Source organism: Ruditapes philippinarum, unplaced genomic scaffold, assembly GCF_026571515.1.
Source record: "Ruditapes philippinarum isolate M1 unplaced genomic scaffold, ASM2657151v2 ctg4982_1_1_1_1, whole genome shotgun sequence".
NCBI lineage: Eukaryota > Metazoa > Mollusca > Bivalvia > Venerida > Veneridae > Ruditapes > Ruditapes philippinarum.
Window position 1 is genome coordinate 53832 of NW_026853640.1, and position 7645 is coordinate 61476.

Here is a 7645-nt window from a genome sequence, read left to right on the forward strand (position 1 = left end):
TTCTCCGAAGTACAATCTGCATTCAAATTCGACAACATCAGTTTTGCATGCAATACAGCACCGACATAGGTGGACGCATACAATCTAGTTGCGATATCATAAAGCGATGGCTTATGCGAACGATTGTGTTGCGTTGACGTAGAACACATAACACGTCCGCGCTAGGCAAGATTTTTGCCAACTTATCGACCAATCATTTCAAAACATTTGATTTTTACATTCTTAAAACACTTTCGCCATGATATGTTCGTCTCCTACTGAGGTTAAGCCTTAAAAATCATGACTTCAAATCTCTCTCAACTGGCTACGTCTGACTTAACATAATTTCTATTTTTTAATAAGTTTGATCTATAAGGTTTGTGGTTCTTCTTAGGTGTACGCACTGCAGGACACCCTAAGTCTTCATTAATTAATGCAATGATAGCAATGCAGTAGACAAGCGCTGGACAAATGTTATTCAATAAACGCATTTGGTGCGCAATTATATTTCAATAAGTATAACCTGTAGAACACAGTCTATTATATGAGAAATTGTGTATATCAATAAAAATACAAACAAATATTTAGACGGTCAAGAGCATGATCAATATAATATTAAGCATTTAGTCTTCCTTTACCCCAAAATCCCCCACATAAAAAAGCATTAGGCGTACATCAATTAAGAATTAAACATTTTTACTATACATACTACATTGCGATGGCTCAGCGCAAAACTGGTCTAAGTGACATTTTTACCAAAAATCACCTTTTTACATATTTTGATAATGTAAGGTCAAATACACATTCTGTGAAAATTTTAGGGTAATTTATGCTTTTTTGCCTTTTTATTTACATCTAAAATAAAAGACCATCTCAGGTAGTTCAATTTCGTCTGTGCAATATAGGTCTAACTTGAGTTGGTCTCTTATTGCGATGTCAAATATATCACTTTTCCTCAAAAATGCTTGAGTTAGACCTTAAATGTTTCGTTTCCAGGTACAGAATAATATGCATATCCCATTGAAATGTGTTATAAAGAATGTGAGAATTCATGAAAACACTACAAATTATTTGCCTCCATCAGTGCTTTGTATTAATCGCGAAATATTAGCCAATTGTATATCATGATTGTACAAGTAACTGTAAACGAAAAATCTTGAAAAAAAAAAAATAATAATTTAGTGTCACAATTTAACATTTATTTTGTCTTTGAAGTCATTACATCATACTCATACTGTATTATTTGATAACATAAATTGCAGTTGGAACTATCATTTTTGTACAAGTTAGTAAAAAACATACTTTATGTTTCTCATGCACACATTTGAAATGGAAAATAACAAGTGTTACACTAGTGGATTCATAACCTCTGATCCCCTCTAATTTTATTTTTTTTAGTTTGACCTTTGTTTAATCATATGCTGAGATTTCCTAATTCTTAATTTTACACTTTGTTCATATTAATATCATGTGTTCTGCTTAAGATGGTGTAAGGGGATAGACTGTACATTGTCTCACTGCCAAATCAAACTTAGCCTGTAACACAATGAACAATTTCAGGTGTTTTTTTAGGGCGTTCTTGGGTTTTTATTTTTTAATTATGTACCTACTACTGTATCACTCTCTTTAATCAAGTAAAGTTATATACAAACTTTACACTATCATCTCCAGCAATACAATAACAACAGAGTGTCAACATGTGCAAATCACACTCTTCACAATACTTATACATTATTATTGATACAATATCTTTCTGTCTGATGTGATATGTGCAGAAAATATCAAAATATGCACACTTATATATTATAATGACATTTTCAGTTCTTGTATTCTGGTAATTTTTTTACGTCACACAGCTCCATTGAATTTTCGAGAGTGCCATTGTCAAAAGCTCTTTGACTTATGTGGCAGAAACAGCTATAAGTTGATAAAAATGTTTCATTTTAGATCTAAAAGCCATTAATTTTACCTATCAAATTTATTGAAATTAAAAATGTAATGATGACTATCAACTGCTATTGGTATAACTGCTTTACGAGGGGTGTCCCAGAATTACGTGGACTTTTGCTATAACTTTGCAAATTTGTACACAATACCTTTAACATATCCTTAATGAACATGTCCATTATTTTTAAATTTCTAAGGTTGCTTCTCTATATTTTACGTCGCTATAGTAACGCAGTATGCACAGGGCGGGGCAGTCCCATATTTTGTATTAATAAGTTGTCTTTACTTTCGTATATCTTGCGTTTTTATACGTAAAAAATGGCGCGACGTCGTTAGCATATGCAGTGACGTCATATGAACGTTCGTTTGAAATATTGACGACATAGCTGTTTCCGTTATTGTTTACCAGCGGACAACTGACAACCCTTGCTCTTAGATAATTAACAAAAAAATGACGTCCACGGATTACGCGGAACATCGGACTATCATCAAGTTTTCTGTTAATCTTGGGAAGACGCCAACACGACGCAGGAAATGTTGGAGAAAAAGTGAGACCTCCTGTTTGTCGATCACTCGTTTTCAAGTGGCATAAGCGTTTTGGAGAAGGCCGAGAGGACATTGAAGACGACAAGGGTCGTGGGAGAAAGTCAACGTTGACTGCGGCGTTAATTAAGGAAGTCAAGGACGTCATAGATCAGGACAGGCGTTACACCAAGGTCAATGCTGAGTACTATTCAAGGGTAAGCAATAATTTTGTGTTTAAAAAAAATGATTTTTAAAAATTTAGCTAATCACAATTTATTATTTTATACGCAATTTATCCGCTTCAGCTTTTAAGAAAGTGAACTCAAACTGCTAAAGTAAGCAGTGCGCATGATAGGTTATTTCCCTTGTTAACGCACATTGTCTTTGCGTACAAAATAAACTCCACAATAATAATAATAATAATAATAATAATAATAATAATAATAATAATAATAATAATAATAATAATAATAATAATAATAATAATGATAAATAATAATTAATAATAATACGGCGTCAGCATTATCACCGTCGTCTTTAACACTATTATCGTAACAAAAGTTAATAGTATGCTTTATTATTATTATACAGGGCGGTGTACGACCAGTGGATTTATCGACACCAAAGGTGTATTGAGTTAGGCGGCGACTATGTTGAGAAAAACTGACATTCGACGCCACGCATTTATTAACAATTAGCGACGCCACCGGAAGACGTCGTAGCGTCGGAATGGACTGCCCCGCACCCGCTACCCCTTGTCTCATTACCATGCCCACAGACACTGATCCAGTTGCCGGACAACTTTGAAATTTTCTGTACTAATGCAATAAAGTTGCATTTTGTTCATGTTAATTTTTTTTTTTTTTTTTTCAGTAGTTTTTGAGTTACAGCAAAAGTCCACGTAATTCTGGGACACCCCTCGTATGTTTTAGATATCAGTGTCAATGAGAAAATTTCAACATTTCAGCCATTCTAATTGTTTATTGCTAATCTAAGGTGTGCACATGGTGCTTCAGGTGTGCGCCTTTTCATATCTGAATGAGTAAGTGGTTGCAAGTGTTTAAAGCACATCTAACTTTACAAAAATGATTCTGAATTATATCATGTGCTAACAATACTGTGTTCTATGAATCCCTGATAGTGGGTTTTGCTGCCCTACTCTAAAATATATTTGACACCCTCTTGTTATTTGGTCAAAATTTAGAGGTAAAATGACTTTGATTTATAAAATGAAACACTTTTCTTAAGATATGCACAGTTTTCAGCAAAACATGTCGTACAATTTGCACATTACACTTTCAAAATATATTTTAAAAAGTTGAGTAAGTAAATACAAAAGTTGTAATAAAAGCATGGTCGAATAGCGGTTTTCATTTTTGAAAGTATTTAGTATTTATAAATGATTATATAATCAGAATAGAGAACCACATACATTAAATTCATTAAGATTTAGCGCATAAGGACTCGGCCCGGTGAATTTTCGTACTATTAGTTCTATAGTAAATCAGTCAAATTTGAGGTTTAATTCTGGATTCCAATGTTCTTGATGAATTATATACTGTCTTCAACTTTAAACATTAACACTATCTAAGTCAAATGATGCCCAAAATATAATAGGTTAGCCATCTACTTTTTTCAGAAATCTTCATTCTGTTGTTACACTGTTTAAATTCACCACTTTAAAAACTCCTGACAGCTGGTGGGTAGTACATCTTTAATCCTTCCACCAACAAATGAGTTCCTGGAGAATACACAAAAAACAACTTTTAAAGTCATCATATAACACACAAAAACTACACACATGCAATAAATACACTTTAATTATGAACAATCTAACTAGAGATGACTTAAATTGGGCCATTTCATAATTTTAAAGAACTACTTTCTAGACTACAATGGGCTGGGTCTAATTCCGTACCGGGTTGAGACCTAAATGAATCCAAAATTTAATTTAAGCCAAACTTTATACTCATTTCCTAGTAATTAAGTGTTATACAAATACAGTCATATAGGTTTGACATGTCTCTAACAAATTACATTAATGAGGTACAATTTCTTAAATATGAACCTTCATGCGAAAAGTCAGGCTCGGCCAATAGAATTTTACGCAAAAATTTATATTACAAATTCTGTCATATCTTTTGATTCTGTAAATGGATTTTCTTTGAATAAAGTTTAATGTTACCGGCTAATGTCATACAGTTACTTCTATGAAAGAATAAGACCTTATTGCTTAAAAATTGTAATAGAAACTCAATTTCTTTAAATGAGAGCATGAAATTTTGGGTTAAAATACAAGTAATCACAATTAAATGTGCTTTTTTCAATTTTTTTCCTTCAATATTGTAATAAAACTTACTGATTATGATTTTTACCTATATTCCATGGTAAATAAAGTAAAGAACCAACATACACACCCTGCATTGTTTGCTTAAGATATCAATAAAGACAAACAGAGGTAATCTTAAGGTTAGCAAAGAGGTTACCATATCACCATGGGCTGTGTCTTCTGACAAAGTAAGATTAGCCAACTCTCACACAAATAAGGCTTTAAAAAGATGACACATACTGTCCCCCACTTTAAATCATTGAGAAGTCTTAATATAGTCAGAATTAGAGAAATTTTCTCCTGAAATACATCAAAATAACTACCAAATATTGCCCGAGCATTGGGAGGCGCTACCGCCAATAGCTGAGGTTTCAAACTAGACATAAGTTATTACCTTCTCAATGTGTCCTGACAAAGCTGTTGCCAAACAGAGCTGAAGGAGTCCTTCCATAGATCTTTACCAGGATAAGGTAAGGTCATATACTCAAACCCAGGCTTTGGCAACTGCATGGTCTGAAAAAATATGCAACACTAGTACATGCTTAAGAAAATTATAAGGGGCATTTATGCTGTAATTCTAATATCTGAAAAAGAAAGAAAATAATGTCTTAATAAATAAATGGCTAGATTTGCTAATTCACACAGGAGAGTTTATATAAATATTGTGTTCTGAAAAATGCATGCCTGCATGAAAATAGCAGTTTAGACATTATAAACCTAACCTAATTTAACTGCTGTAGCAGCTACAACAACAACAACAACAATTATATCAACTGTGATATTCTAAATGAGCCAATTATCCATAAAATACACTGTTTAATGACTAGAAAATCTTTTATGTGTATATATTACTAGCAAATACATTCTGCAACACAGCAAAACATCAAGTTTCACTACACTGAAAATGCCTATATTTCCAAAATATAAATCACATTTGTCCTGTTCAATTGTTAGTTCTTCTTCATTTAAATACAGGACAATAGTGAATATTTACATACTGATTACTACAGCATCAATCCTTTGCTGAAACATCAAAACATATAATGTGTGGTCCATATGAGCAATAGGCTACTATGGTGCTTGTTCGAATCCCATGGCCGGTGAATCTTGGGCCCCTTAGAGATCTCTGGAATGAGCTTGCTGATCACTTTTTTTACCAATGTAACCAATCTGAAACCACACACTCCCCAATTCCTTCAATGCATAATTTATCCATAATTTAAGATGCATTTCTCTAAAAATTATCATTTTCTATATAAATCTTGTAAAAAATAAGCTAGATTTATAGCATATTGCTAAACACAGGGTGCAAAAATAAAATTTATCAATTTATTAACTGCTTTTTACAAAATTTACATTTCATTTTTTAATTCTAAATTTATTTTTACAGTTTTAATTCAATAAAATGTGGTTAATCTTTCATGCAAAAGCTCTGTAGCCTTCTCCCTGCTTACTGACACAGTAGCAGACATCTACATTTGAAGGGGAGATAACAACAACAACATATGTCCCAATTTAAAATGTCAAATTTTAAAATTTTAAATAAAATCTAAATTTTTCAAACCTGTCAGTAATCCTTTATTTTCCTGACTTCTATTCATAAACACAACACTGATGCAAAGTTTCATCCATATCCATCAACCAGTTCCCATTTTTGACATTTCTTATCTTGGACTCGGCCCGGTGAATTTTCGTACTATTAGTTCTATAGTAAATCAGTCAAATTTGAGGTTTAATTCTGGATTCCAATGTTCTTGATGAATTATATACTGTCTTCAACTTTAAACATTAACACTATCTAAGTCAAATGATGCCCAAAATATAATAGGTTAGCCATCTACTTTTTTCAGAAATCTTCATTCTGTTGTTACACTGTTTAAATTCACCACTTTAAAAACTCCTGACAGCTGGTGGGTAGTACATCTTTAATCCTTCCACCAACAAATGAGTTCCTGGAGAATACACAAAAAACAACTTTTAAAGTCATCATATAACACACAAAAACTACACACATGCAATAAATACACTTTAATTATGAACAATCTAACTAGAGATGACTTAAATTGGGCCATTTCATAATTTTAAAGAACTACTTTCTAGACTACAATGGGCTGGCTCTAATTCCGTACCGGGTTGAGACCATAACAGTAATATCGGAATCACAGCATTTAAGCACCAATGGTGGTAATGGTGTGCATTGAGAAAATAAAATGTGTCTTCTTTGTACAAATGTGAGTTATACAAATGTACATTCCCTGTTTTCAAACTTTGATGATATCATAATATATACCTGGATCGTTAGTCATCATTGTTCATGACTACTGTTCATAACACTATATCAATCAAAACTGTTTGCATTTTGTTTAAAATTCAAATTTATTGCACAGATAATCTGCAAAAGATCTTAAGTAAATCTGAATCTCAAACAAATTGAAAAAGAAGAAAGAAGTGTACTTTCATCTAAAGTCAGCTCCTTGATATATTAATAGAAAAATATTTAAGGATTTAGTCTTTGTAAAGTTCTTCTACAGACTTGCAGAATATATTAAACAATGTTTTAATTAATAAAACAATTTTGTTCAAAATTTAAAATTCATTTATTTCAAAATATTTAATGTACAACAGGTCTAACTCAACTATTTGTACCACTTTTACCAAATTGCAAGAGGGAATTTGAGTCTAACTCAAGTTAGTCTTGTATTTCGCTCAGAATTTCAGCGCAATAAAGGTCTAACTCTAAAATACACAATTTCTAACATTTTAATAAAAAATTATATAAATGGCATTATTTCTTATTATAATTAATGTTAACATAGCAAAAAATGTTTTCTAATATTAGTATTTTTGAATAAAATCAGTTTTTTG

At 32.0% G+C, this 7645-nt stretch overlaps 1 long non-coding RNA gene across 1 annotated transcript; it reads right to left on the minus strand.

Annotated features, from left to right (window-relative positions):
- Positions 1-3905: 3905 nt before the first annotated feature.
- On the minus strand, positions 3906-6877 carry LOC132737415 (uncharacterized). The gene is made up of 3 exons (XR_009626734.1): positions 6345-6877; positions 5175-5293; positions 3906-4192 (listed from the first exon to the last, which is right to left on the minus strand). It is a non-coding gene; the product is annotated as an uncharacterized LOC132737415 (long non-coding RNA).
- Between the last annotated feature and the right edge of the window lie 768 nt (positions 6878-7645).